Source organism: Halichoerus grypus, chromosome 8 (assembly GCF_964656455.1).
Source record: "Halichoerus grypus chromosome 8, mHalGry1.hap1.1, whole genome shotgun sequence".
In the NCBI taxonomy this organism is placed as follows: domain Eukaryota; kingdom Metazoa; phylum Chordata; class Mammalia; order Carnivora; family Phocidae; genus Halichoerus; species Halichoerus grypus.
In genome coordinates, this window is record NC_135719.1 from 73,144,509 (window position 1) to 73,157,538 (window position 13,030).

Genomic DNA, 13,030 nt, shown 5'->3' on the forward strand with positions numbered 1-13,030 from the left:
AATCCTTGGCTAGGCAGGAGTTAAGTAGAAGCTTGAAGAGTAGGAAAACATTTTTGAGAGCACAAACATGCTGCAAATGTTTCCTGAAATGACCCAAGGCAGAATGGGGCACTTAGGTGGAGGAGTCATTCTTTCCCAAGGAGTGGATGTTTAATACTGGCAAACGTGAATCATATTTCATATTTGCAAGGAGTGTGCATAGTCCATCCTTCATTCATTCTTTAAATATTCCATGGAAGTAGAGCAGTAAGAGTAACGGCTATGCATGATGGGCATCATTGTTTTTTATATGTTGATCTAAATATGTCTCCATGGTTCTTGTTATTTTAGCTCTTGTTTAGACCTCTAACTTGAGTGTTTTCCCCTGAGGCCTTGCATATATGAATATTTTTCCCATAAAAAAACAATAACTGTACACTTTTGCATCTCAATCAGGAAGCCCATAAATATGAAATAGAGAACATCCTTCATATATATCTCCAGGTATCTGCAGGAAATACTACTTAAGTGACAACATAAGCAAATGGATGCTCCGCTCATGTCTCCCCTATCCCCACACAATGCACGCACACACACACACACACACACACACAAACTAATCGGAGTAATATTAAGTCCAATTTAAATTTGGGACCCAGTGATTTCTTGTTTGTGTCAGAGTACAGTATGCCAGCACACAGTTGCCCACAACTTTATTTCTTGTCATGTAGCTCTGTTTGGCTGTCCTTCTGGGTGCCATATTGTCTTGATGTGAATATCCTCCCTGACAGTTGAGACTATTCAGACTGTCCCATTCCTGTGTGTTTAGCCTGGTGGATCCAACCCACATCAAATCCCATATGTGAAGTGATTCTAGGATAGAACACAAGTTGTACAACAGTATCATTAGCAGTGCTCCTCCTCTGCAGAACTACTGAGTTTTCTTCAAATTACTGAGTATTTCTGTTTCTTTCCGATTAACCAGATTTTTTTTTAAAGAGCAGATTTATCCTCATTTCAGATTGATCATTACTAGGCAGTAGCTTGGATCAATCTACTTGACTCTAGCAAATAATGAATGATTCCAAAGGGGTCACTGAAGGCCGGAATTAAAGGTTGTCTGATTACATTGATAAAATACAAAATCCCATGTGAACAATCATTTTTATCGATTTAGATTTTTTAAATTTTTTAAAGGACTATGCCTATTTATCTGGAAATACTCAGGATTTGGTAATACCTTTTATTTTAGAAACCTAGAATTGCACATGCCTAGAAATTGTTGATGAGGGTGAAATTTGCTGAGACAGTACCTGAAGTGAAGATATTGAAGACTATCCTTCCATGTTGCTGGTTAAGAAATTACTTCAGAGAGGTAAAAGTGGCTTTCCTATGGTCCCAAACTATGGAATTACAATGGCATCTCTCTTCTCTTGATGTCCAAGGTCTTCCTCAAGGTCACTGGTGTTTTAATGCTAGGGAAGCCTGAAGTTTAGATAGTGACCAGACCCTGGATCCCAAAGGAGATACGAAAGCTAGTTCATCTGATTTGATAAGATCAGATTAGCTATATTACACACTATTCTTTCATTTTGAGAAGATTTAAATTATTAGCTCAACTTCTCATTTTTCCCGTCCTGTGATTTGTCCAGTAGCCAGGAAAGTGAAAAGAAGACCTCTCCTTTATTTACCAGATGACCCATGGCCTTCTTAACCAGGGCTCTCTAGAAGTTAGGGTGGAGACTTTTATTTGTCCTGTCTTTGGGGCAATAAAAGGGGAGGGGACGCCTCATTCAGCCAGTCTTTGGCTCCTAAAAAGCCAAAAAGCAATGCTATTTACTTAGTCTCTGGGCTTCTAAGTGCTGGGGTGGCTCCTGTTGACTCAAATTGGAGTCCTTGAAGCTAGGTGGGGCTCTCTAGAGCTGTTAGTCATGTGAGGTTGCCAGGGCAACTTAAAGTCTCCTGAGTTGGAAGGCTTCACCAAGTACAAAGAAGAGACTGCCAGGGCACATTACAACTTAAAGGCATGTGTTCAATAACATGTCATCTCTGGGTAATGGGGCTTTTATTTTTATTTTGTGGGATTGAAAGATCAGAAGCCGGAAATTAGCTGAGGAGGATAAAGAAAAGGAAAAATTAAAGGGGGGGGGGGGCTATTTCTGTTCCTTATGTGGGCAATGGTTGAACAAGGAGAACATCTGGTCCTGGAGCAGGTCTCTGTAGTGCTGCTTTTAATTACCCCGTCATTTGGTCTCAGGCTAAATTAGTGACTGTGGGAGCAGCTCAGATCTCCAAACTGACAGGCTCAAAGAGCTCGACTTAGCCTGCCACATAGTCAGAGGGGAAACACGGAGCTTCCGGTTTCATATTTAAACCAGGGGTTGACTCATAATTGTAGCTGTCAGGAGGGTGATGGAGACATTATGTAATCTGGTTCTTACGGCGATGTGTTTTTAAGATTTCTGTTCTGTAAATTCCAGAGGAAATTTTGTGCCCATTGAGGGAGAACTTGCTGGCTGCTCTGTGGTGTGGCCTGCAGGATAATGACAGTGCTATTAAAGATTCCTAAGTCTGCCTGAATCCAAACATGAATGAATTTCCCCCTGAAAGGCCCTCCTGTTTTTCCATAGACTTAAATGTGGATGAGGTTAGGCAAAATATGGTGAACTGCAAAGAGGCAGTATGTTGACCCATTAGGGAAATTTAGTGACAAACCATTCAGGTCCGCAGATTTTTTTTTTTTTTTTTCTGGGCCACATAGTTCCCTTTACTAGTTCCCATTATTTCCAGCCTCAGAGATTCTGGAAGTGGACATCAGTTGCTCCTGGAAACAAAGCACTGGAGGGGTGGATCATTTGTTCCATTTTCATTCTGCTTGTTTCTTGCCTCTTGGAGGCCTCTGTGGACTGGTATAAATTTGCAGGGCAGGGAGGGAAGGCCTGAGACAGACCCAGTGTTTGCAGTCATGAAAAAAAGTCAGATGAGGCTGTTTAATTTAACTCTGAAGGAATGTGTTCTCAGCACTTCTGCTAAAGGAAGACTTGTGTTTTCATTTGATTGTTCTCTGAACCTAATATGCTTTACCTACATGATAAGAACAATTCGTCAATGGAGAATAATATTCATATTAAGAGAATAATAGTGGAGACTAAATAAAAATTTACAAGGTGAATTGGGAGTGGTCAGTTTGTTTGTGGGGAGTAATGGTGGTGGGGGAATGGGGAGGACTGAAACCTTCCAACACTCCCTGGTTGTGGGTTTGGCTGCTCCAGAGTTCTCATCTCTGTTTCTACACCTTTCCTTCCTCTCTTGGGGAATCCTTCAGTTTACCAGTACTTGGAGTTCTGGTCCTGCCTTTTCAAGCCCATCAAAGAAGACAGTGGTATTTATAAAGTAGTTTTAGTCAAAATTAATAGCTAAATGTGTGAAAATGCGTAATTAAATGCTGGCTATCATCATGACCTATTTATAAAGTTTCACGTAACTATTATACAGTCACTGTAACTTAGGACATTATCATAGACTGCTGGATGATGCAGAGATGGATAATTTCATGAGCTGTCTAGCCTAAGTTTATTCATTTATTCATACGAGGGTGGTTTCTATTATAATCTCTGTTTTTTTCCTAGAAAAATGAAAAATTAGGATAATTGGATATTTGCCTATTGGTATTTGGAACATGTTATTGGGAGTGGGTAATTTTCACTTTTCAGGAAGAAAGTTATTTTAATGAAAAATAATGTAATAATAAAATTAGATAGTATAATATTAAAATAATATATTGTATATACTTGTGTATTTATACACATAGAAAAGCATATTTAAAGGACCAATTAAAAATTTTCTGGGGCACCTGGGTGGTTCAGTCGTTAAGCATCTGCCTTCAGCTCAGGTCATGATCCCAGAGTCCTGGGATCCAACCCCTCATTGGGCTCCCTGCTCAGCAGGAGGACTGCTTCTCCCTCTCCCACTCCCCCTGCTTGTGTTCCCTCTCTTGCTATGTCTCTCTCTGTCAAATAAATAAATAAAATCCTTAAAAAAATTTTTTTTCCTTATATTCTTTCATAGTCTCAGGCTATGAAATCTTTATTAGGACACAGTGCTAGTATAATAACTGGATTTCTTTCCTATCATGAGGATAAAGTTTCACATGAGTATTATACAGTCACTATAGCTTAGGACATTATCATATGACTGGGGGATGATGCAGGGATGGATAACTTCACGAGCTGTCTAGCCTAAGTTTATTCATTTTCCTAGTCATTGAAATGAACAGACTTGATGTGACTCCTGTTGAGATACTTCCAGAGGCAACCATCTTTGTAATGGATTCTCTCCATCAGAAAATTAGGTCCTGGGGCGCCTGGGTGGCTCAGTCAGTTAAGTGTCTGCCTTCAGCTCAGGTCATGATCCTGGGGTCCTGGGATCGAGCCCCGCATCGGGCTCCCCGCTCCGCGGGAAGCCTGCTTCTCCCTCTCCCACTCCCCCTGCTTGTGTTCCCTCTCTCGCTGTGTCTCTCTCTGTCAAATAAATAAATAAAATCTTAAAAAAAAGAAAAAAAAAGAAAAAGAGAATTAGGTCCTGACTTGCCTGTTTTTATTTTCCCTGTACTAGAACTTCAGATGGGCTGGGGATTTCTATTCCAATCAAGGGCCATCAGCTTATAGAAATCAATAACTGAAGGCAACAAAATAGTGTTATGCTGTGGCTTGAGGAAATTAAGCTTAACATTGGATCTAGTTACCAGTGGGACATATTCTCTTTCTTGTCTTTCTCTATCCAAACCCAGGCATTCATCATTGAGGATGAAGGACTAGTCAGAGAGGATAATTGCCAGAATTAATAAATTACCTCTGATTAATAAGAACTATTAGTAAGAATTAATAATTACCTCTTATTAATAAGAATGAATCAACCTTTATTTCATGATATTTAATTAGGATTGAAAATTAGTTGAGATTTGCTTTTCTTTAAACTTTACAAACCATAGTTAACCCAAGTGTGTCAAGTTGCCCCAACATTCTTAGAGAACTTTAGTTGTCCACACGTGAATTTGAAATTCCTTATCAAAACTTTCAAGGCCCACCAAATCTGGCTCTAATTTACCCTTCTAACTTTATTTCCTACTACTCCCAACCTACCCTTCTAACTGTATTTCCCACTTCTCTACCTCATATGCCAGATGCACCAGCCATTCTAAATGACTCTATGTTTTTAAAGCTGCTTTCCTTAGACAGTATTGTCAAGTTCTAGCTCTACAAAGCCTTCCATTATTATCCCTAGCCACAAGTAATTATGTCTAACTGAACTCCCATAGCACTTAATCTATAATTTCTCTTACAGCATCTTGTGATATATAGATTTATGTTCAAGCCTCACCCATTTATTTCCTGTAAGTTCCTTGAGGGTGGAATCCATGTTTGATTCACATTGTGTCCACAGACTGCCTTACATTCTGCTTACCCATGATAGAAGTTCCACAAATGTTTGTAGAAGGAATGAATAAAATCTAGCTACAACATTCAAAATACTTAAATTTCTCTGGACAAGAGGGAATCTCTGTTTTTTGGTAAAACAAAGATGGGATTTTGGCTCCTTTCACAGATAACACCATTGTTTCTCCCTAAAATGGGCAGACTCAGAACCCAGAAAGACTCAGAACCTAGTGCACCATGTTAGGTAATGAGGAATTGTTTTGTTTCTCTTACTGGGATCCAGATGAGAATAAGGATGAGGTAGGTAAATTCCTGTGCCATACGAGGAGCAGGTCTGTGGCACTGAGTTAAAAATTTTTTCAGAACTGCTGCCAGATTTATTATTTATGGTCTTTGTTATCTTTCCTTTCCTTTCTTTTCTGGTTGATTTGCCAAGTCTGACCCACTACTTTCATTTCAATGGGGCTCTGGAATAATGGGCTAAGTCAGGAGAATTGGCTTCTAGAGTTGGTTCTGCCACTGGTTGTGTGGTTTTAGGAAAGTATAAATAAGAATTAATTTCCTCACCTATATAATATCGATAATAAATTCTCTTACCTTTTTCACAGGGTTGTTCTTAGGATTCAGAAGAAAAGTTTATAAGAAACAATATTGAAAACTACAAAGTGTAAGGGCTTCTTGTAAAAATTAACAATATTAGAGATTTCCTCTTGGGATATCTATTAAATCACTATTCCCACTTGGACTGTTATTACTTAATATGTCTAATTAGGCAAAGTAGAGGGATTTGGAATTTTGGCTCTGCCATTTACTAGCTCTGTGACTCCAGGTGAGTTACCTACCCTCAACCAAACCTCATTTTTCTCAATTACAATTGGGGATGAAATATCTAGCTCATATGATAGTGAAAACTATTAGTGTCGTGGCTCTGTCATATGTCAGCCTGGCTAGGTTGAATTACATTTCCTAGAAATCCCTTCCCTGAATATGTCTGGTTGGGGTAAGCCACAAGAGACATGTTCACAGTGGGTTTGGAAGTTGAAAGTGAAACAGCAACCATTTTGTGTTTTAGCTTGAGAAGCTGGGGCAGGAGTTTTGGAGCCCACACCCACACACATTGCTGCTATCTGTTGGGGGTGCCTCCTTGGCACGGAACAGCAGCCACCTGTTCTGGGGTCCTCCTTTAAGTTCTCTGACTCTTGGGCCACATGTATATTTAGTTCTGTGATAAAAGGCCCTGGCTTCTTCAAGGCAGGATGCTCAACTCATCAAGGTTAGAGGTGCTAGAACTGATATAGGTTCCAGTTCGTCCTTGTCCTTGTGGGCTCCAGATTGTACTTGCTCACCCGTAGTTTAGGTCTTCTCTTTTCTTCCTAATCACCTGCCCGGTGGACTTCAAACTCCAGCATCAGATAAAAGACTTAGACACTATTTAACCAGTCTCCACCATTGTGTAAGGGTTCCATAATATCTACTCTCCTCTCTCACCCAAACACACACACATACTCCTACCTTCTAATGTTGTGATCATTATTATTAATGTCATTCAGATGTCAGAGAACTAGGTAGGATTGTCTAAAGGCTCTATCTATTCCCTATAGGAGCCCAAAATCCTCTCTAAGATTTCTCCAAACTCCTGTTTAGTTTATATTTTCATGGTCACTTCTGGCTCACCGAACCCTTCCCAATCTGCACCAAGAGACTTATTCATACAAAGCACTTGTTAGCATAATTGTCTTTACCAAAGATTTTGGTGGCATGGGCAAACAGAAGAAAGGTTCATGTTACAACAAAACAATTTCCAATTGAATTTCAGGCACCCCTCTGTAAAATGTTTCTCCACTAGCTCATCCTTAAAGAATATGCCCAGTTCTCTCACCCTGTAAAAGCCCCAGCCTCACAATATCTTCTTGGGTCCTCTCTCCTTCTTTTCCCTTTTTCTCATCTGCTTTTTCCCTTTTCTTCCAATCCCCCAACCTGTTGTTTTCAAGTGCAGAGCAGCTTAACTAGCTCTCCTTTCTTTTTCTTCCTTAGGTTATCGTAGACCTATGTCCATGGCCTTAGGATCTCACTTTCTATTCCCAAAGACTGTTTTTCCAAGAAGAATGCTATTGTAGTTAAGAAAATAAAAATTTTACCTGGCTATAACAGTGACAAGAGCAGGAAGCATATATTTAGCACTTACTGTGATCCAGGCTCCAAGAATTCTTCATTTGTCTTATCTCATCTGATTTCCACAACAGTCCAGTGAGGTGGTCTGGCTTTAGCCTTATTTTTACAATGTTGAAATCAAATCCTAGAAATAATAATAATAATAATAAAGCAATTACAAAACCTAATATTTATTGAAATCATATAGGTCAGGCACTGTTTTAAGCACTTGACTTTTTTTTTTGCATTAATTTCTTACAACTCTATGATTTTAGTATAATTATGCTCATTTTATAAAGAATTTAAGACATAGAAAACTTGGGAAATCTGTTCAAATTCACACAATAAATAAAGAGTGGAGCTGTGAATGCAAGCCAGGCTGTTGGAATCCAGAGCTCAGGATACTGTTTGAGAAGGTAAAAATGTGTTTCAATGTTCTCTCATGTAGTTGGCCTCCTATATCACCTTGATACCTTTCTTGACCAACCTATTATTCTAACCCATCCCTTAAATTTTATATCCTTCATCCCTGTTTTATTTTGTCTTCTTAGCACCTAATACTATTTAATATGTTGTATGTTTTATCATTTTTATTTTCCTACCTCCACAATTGGAATAGAAGCTCTGTGAGGGCAGGGAATTTTTGTCTGCTTTGTTCACAGTAGCATTATTAGGGCCTGTAAGAGTGTCCTGCACATAGTAGATGCTCAACAAGTAGTTACTGAATACAGAATGAATGAATGAATGAATGAATGAATGGGACTGCTTACCTAGAGGTCAAGGTCTTCTAATTAGATCATGGAGATACTTAAGGAACCAAACACTTTAGATAGAATGTGAAAAGGTTCTAAATTGCTGAACTCTAGCTATGTTTACATTCATGAGGGGGCTACCAATACTGTGATTCCCCTCTGTTCCTTTCCTCCCTGTCCTCTCCCCTACCCCTCCCAAGTGCATATGTATAACTGCCTTCATCTGGTTGAACTGCCTTCCCTATGAGCCTGCTCTCGAATACTGAAGAATACTCTTTGACTTGCTAGTTTACTTTCTCCATTTATAAAATGGAGCTAATTTTATTTCTAATAACCAGCAAAATTTGGAAGAGATCAGTGAGATGGTGATAGAAAAAAATAAGGCACTGAGTCTTAGGAGGACTCTGGCTATACAAACATACATGAAAATTCAAATAAAATATTTTTGTCTCCTTTCCATAATTTGAGGCTTTTACCTCAAGGATATAACTTAGTAACATTTGTAGAAAAAATGACTTTTGTGGCTTATTGTTATTTTGACTTTAAAAATTTTTTTTAGGTTATAATTTTAAGGTTTTATTTATTTATTTGGCAGAGAGAGAGTGAGTGCACGCAAGCAGAAGCAGGGGGAGTGGCAGGCAGAGGGAAAGGGAGAAGCAGGCTCCCTACTGAGTAAGGAGCCCGATGCAGGGCTCCATCCCAGGACCCTGGGATCATGACCTAAGCCGAAGGCAGACGCTTAACCAACTGAGCCACCCAGGTGCCCCTTAAAATTTTTTTTTAACAATCATTAGGAATTACCTAGCATATAAATGTAGAATTATTTATTTATTTATTGAAGTATAGTTAATGTACAATGTTACATTAGTCTCAGGTGTACAACACAGTGACTTGACAAGTTTATAGGTTATGCTATGCTCACCACAAGTGTAGCTACCATCTCTCACCATGCTATGCTATTACAGTACCATTGACTATATTCCCTATGCTGTACCTTTAATTCCTGTGACTTATTCATTCCATAACTGGAAGCCTGTACTCCCTGCCCCCCACTACCCTTCGTCAATTTTGCCCATCTTCAACCCCCATCTCCTCTGGTGACTACTATTTTCTTCTCTGTATTTATGGGTCTGTTTCTGCTTTTGCTTGTTTGCTTATTCATTTGCTGTTTTCTAGATTCTACATATAAGTGAAATCATATAGTATTTGTCTTTCTCTGACTTATTTCACTTAGCATAATACCCTGTAGGTCCATCCATCTTGTCACAAATGGCAAGATCTCACTCTTTTTTATGGCTGAGTAATATTCCATTGTGTATATATATCATACATCTTTTTAATCCACTCATCTATCATTTGACCCTTGGGTCATTTCCATATCTTGGCTATTGTAAATAATGCTGCAATAAACATAGGGATGTATATATCTTTTTGAATTGGTATTTTTGTTTTCTTTGGGTAAATACCCACTAGTGGAATTACTGGATCATAGGGTATTTCTTTTTGTAATTTTTTGAGAAACCTCCATACCGTTTTCCACAGTGGCTGAAAAATTTATTTTACCACCAACATTCCTTTTTCTCCACATCCTGCCAATACTTGTTATTTTTTGTCTTTTTGATTCTAGCCATTTTGACAGGTATGAGGTGGTAGTATCTCACTGTGGTTTTGATCTTCATTTCTCTGATGATTAGTGATGTTGAGCACCTTTTCACATGTCTGTTGGACATCTGGATGTCTTCTTTGGAAAAGTGTCTATTCAGTTCTTCTGTCCATCTTAATCGGATTATTTGGTGTAGATTTTCCCCCTTTTAATGAGGAAGTTACTTTTCCAGTTTGATTTTCTACTTGGGTTGGTAAATTTCATTAAACTTACAATATGAATTAACTAAAAAGATTATGTTCATTCATTAATTCAACAAATATTGAACATCTATTGTGGCAGACACTGCTGAAGTGTGCCAAACAGCTAATGCTAGTAGCAAAACAGAAAAAAACCCCGTGTTTTTGTTGTACCATACCATTCAGAGATGTTTTTAGAGGTTGCCTACTGTATAACTTTGCTAGGGCTGCCATGACGAATTACTACAGAATGGGTAGCTTACCACAGTTTTGGAGACCAGACATCTGAGATCAAGATGTTGCCAGGGTCAGTTTTTTCTGAGGTCTCTTTCCTTGGCTTATTGGATGGTCATCTTCTCTCTGTGTATTCACATGTTCTTCCTGCTATGCCTGTCAGTATCCAAATTTCCGTTTTTTTATAAGGACACAGCGATACTGTATTAGGGCCCATCTAAATGACCTCATTTTAATTTAATTACCACTTTAAAATACAGTCACTGTCTGAGATACCGGGAGTTAGGACTTTGACATATGAATTTTGGGGGGACACAATTCAGCTCATAACAGTTATTCTAAAATATTGCTGAACTCTCTGGGTCTTAGTTTACTGGCTTAAAAATAACAATGCCTGTTCTACACATCTGTTATAAACACATTATTTGGTGTTTTCTTTCTTTATGGTAATTGAAGCTAGGTAGAAATAAATCTAGTTTTTGGAGAGATGATAATATTATCAAGGTCATAAATGGACCAAAATTTGCTCAGAGCTACACAAAATCAGCAAGATGGAGAGTACAACTCTTTTCGAAGATTTTACTTTTTTGGAAAATGGGCAGCATGCAGCTGAGTATTACCTCAACGGACTACCAAAATTATTAGATCAGACTAAACTTTAAATCAGATAGGATTAAAAGTTAATTTTCCTCTGCCAATTAATGTCTAGAAACTTGGAAGAGAAGACAGATGAAATCAAGATGTTAAATTTGAGATCCTTCTCAATCACCACCACCACCACCACCACCACCATCATCAACAACATCATTGCTGTAACCATCATTTTTACCCTGTCACATTGAATGTTTTTACTGTCTTATCCTCTAATGGCTTTATCTGCTTCTCAATAAGTCTGTGAGCTCTTTGTGGTTAGGAAGTATGTCTAGGACTTTTTATCTGTGTCCTTTTGTGCCTCGCAGGGTGCTGGGCACAGAGCTGGGGCTTGGTAAGCACTAGTTGGCCAATCTGCACTGACTTCTGGGCCTGGTTGTTGAGTGCATCAGTCAGGAGACTGGTGGTGGGAGGATGGCAGGGGAAGGGGTGGCTGACTACCATGGCACAGCTGGGAGAGGATACCCAGCTGGTGATGGTACTTCTGGCATTGATCAACTTGTTGGTAGAACTATGGGGTTCTGATGAGGGGAATGGAGAGATAGGACTTTGCAACTACATGAACAATGGGCTTCAGAGTAGGATCTCTAAAATCCTAGAAAACATAGACTTGTTATGATTTGAAAAGGAACCAAATTATTAGTCTTTTCTCAGCATTGAGGCATACTTTGCCATAGAAAATGTAAATGATTTGGTGGTAGGCAGTGGGTAGGGAGAGGAATGGGATCAAAACATTGTTTCTACCTAATTTCCTTTGACGATGGTTATTGTAAAAACATTTTGGCAAGGAAATGATTACTTTCTTTTTTCAAAATTAAAAAAAAAATGCAACATGTGGAAAATATTATGTTGATGCATATTTTGTTGAACAGATGGTGACAGTCCCCAAACTTCTCAAGGATTTCCCTTATAGGATGAAGGGTAATCATTTTAATTCTACCAAATAAATAAGAATCACTGAATCTCTATGATTTTGTCTGTTTCTTCTTATAGAAATCCTCTCTTTTTATCATCAAATCACAGATTTTTCTTCCCAATAATTTTTAATATGTTCCTTTAAACTGGGCCATCCAATTGGCACCCAAATGTGAATATTTATTTATTTATTTTTTGCTAGTCTAGCTGTTCTCAGCAGGGAACCCCTTGGCTTTGTATTAAAGATGGAGAAACTGAGGGCTGAAAGTTTCTGTGACCCTCATCAACATTTTATAATGAGTCACAGCTGAAGTAAACAATAGAGATGGGTTTCTTGACTCTCAAATCCTTGGCCTTTCACTATCCTTTAGCAACTTTGATTCCTACTATACTTGAACCTATTTCACATATGTATTTTCCTTTCTATGCTCTCCTTTTATTTTTTTTAAAGATTTTATTTATTTATTTGACAGAGAGAGAGATACAGAGAGAGAGGGAACACAAGCAGGGGGAGTGGGAGAGGGAGAAGCAGGCTTCCCGTGGAGCAGGGAGCCCGATGCAGGGCTTGATCCCAGGACCCTGGGATCACAACGTGAGCCGAAGGCAGATGCTTAACGACTGAGCCACCCAGGCGCCCCTCTATGCTCTCCTTTTAGAAGACTCTAAAGAAGACTTAGGGGAGAGATTTTCCTATATGGCCCCCTACTCTTCCACCTGTGTGTTTTGGATTCCTTTGAAATGAAACCACAGCTTCAAGTAGACTCTCCCAAAGGTTTTCAAGATGAGCCTGTTTCACAGCTGGAGAAAGAACGATTGGTTATTAATCAAGCACTTTCTTATGTCATCAGTCATTTCTACATCAGGGGACACTTTTCTTGCTAGAAAAAGTTAAAATCAAGTACAGTAAGCAACAACCGTTTACCATTCATTAACTGAGATTCAGGGATAGAAGTTTACATTTTTATTTACTCCTCTGCTCCCAAACAACTGCCCCCTTTAATTTTTTAAGGTTAAAAAATATCTTAATGCATCTATTCCCTACCTAGACTCATCTAGACTGCTTAGATGAGT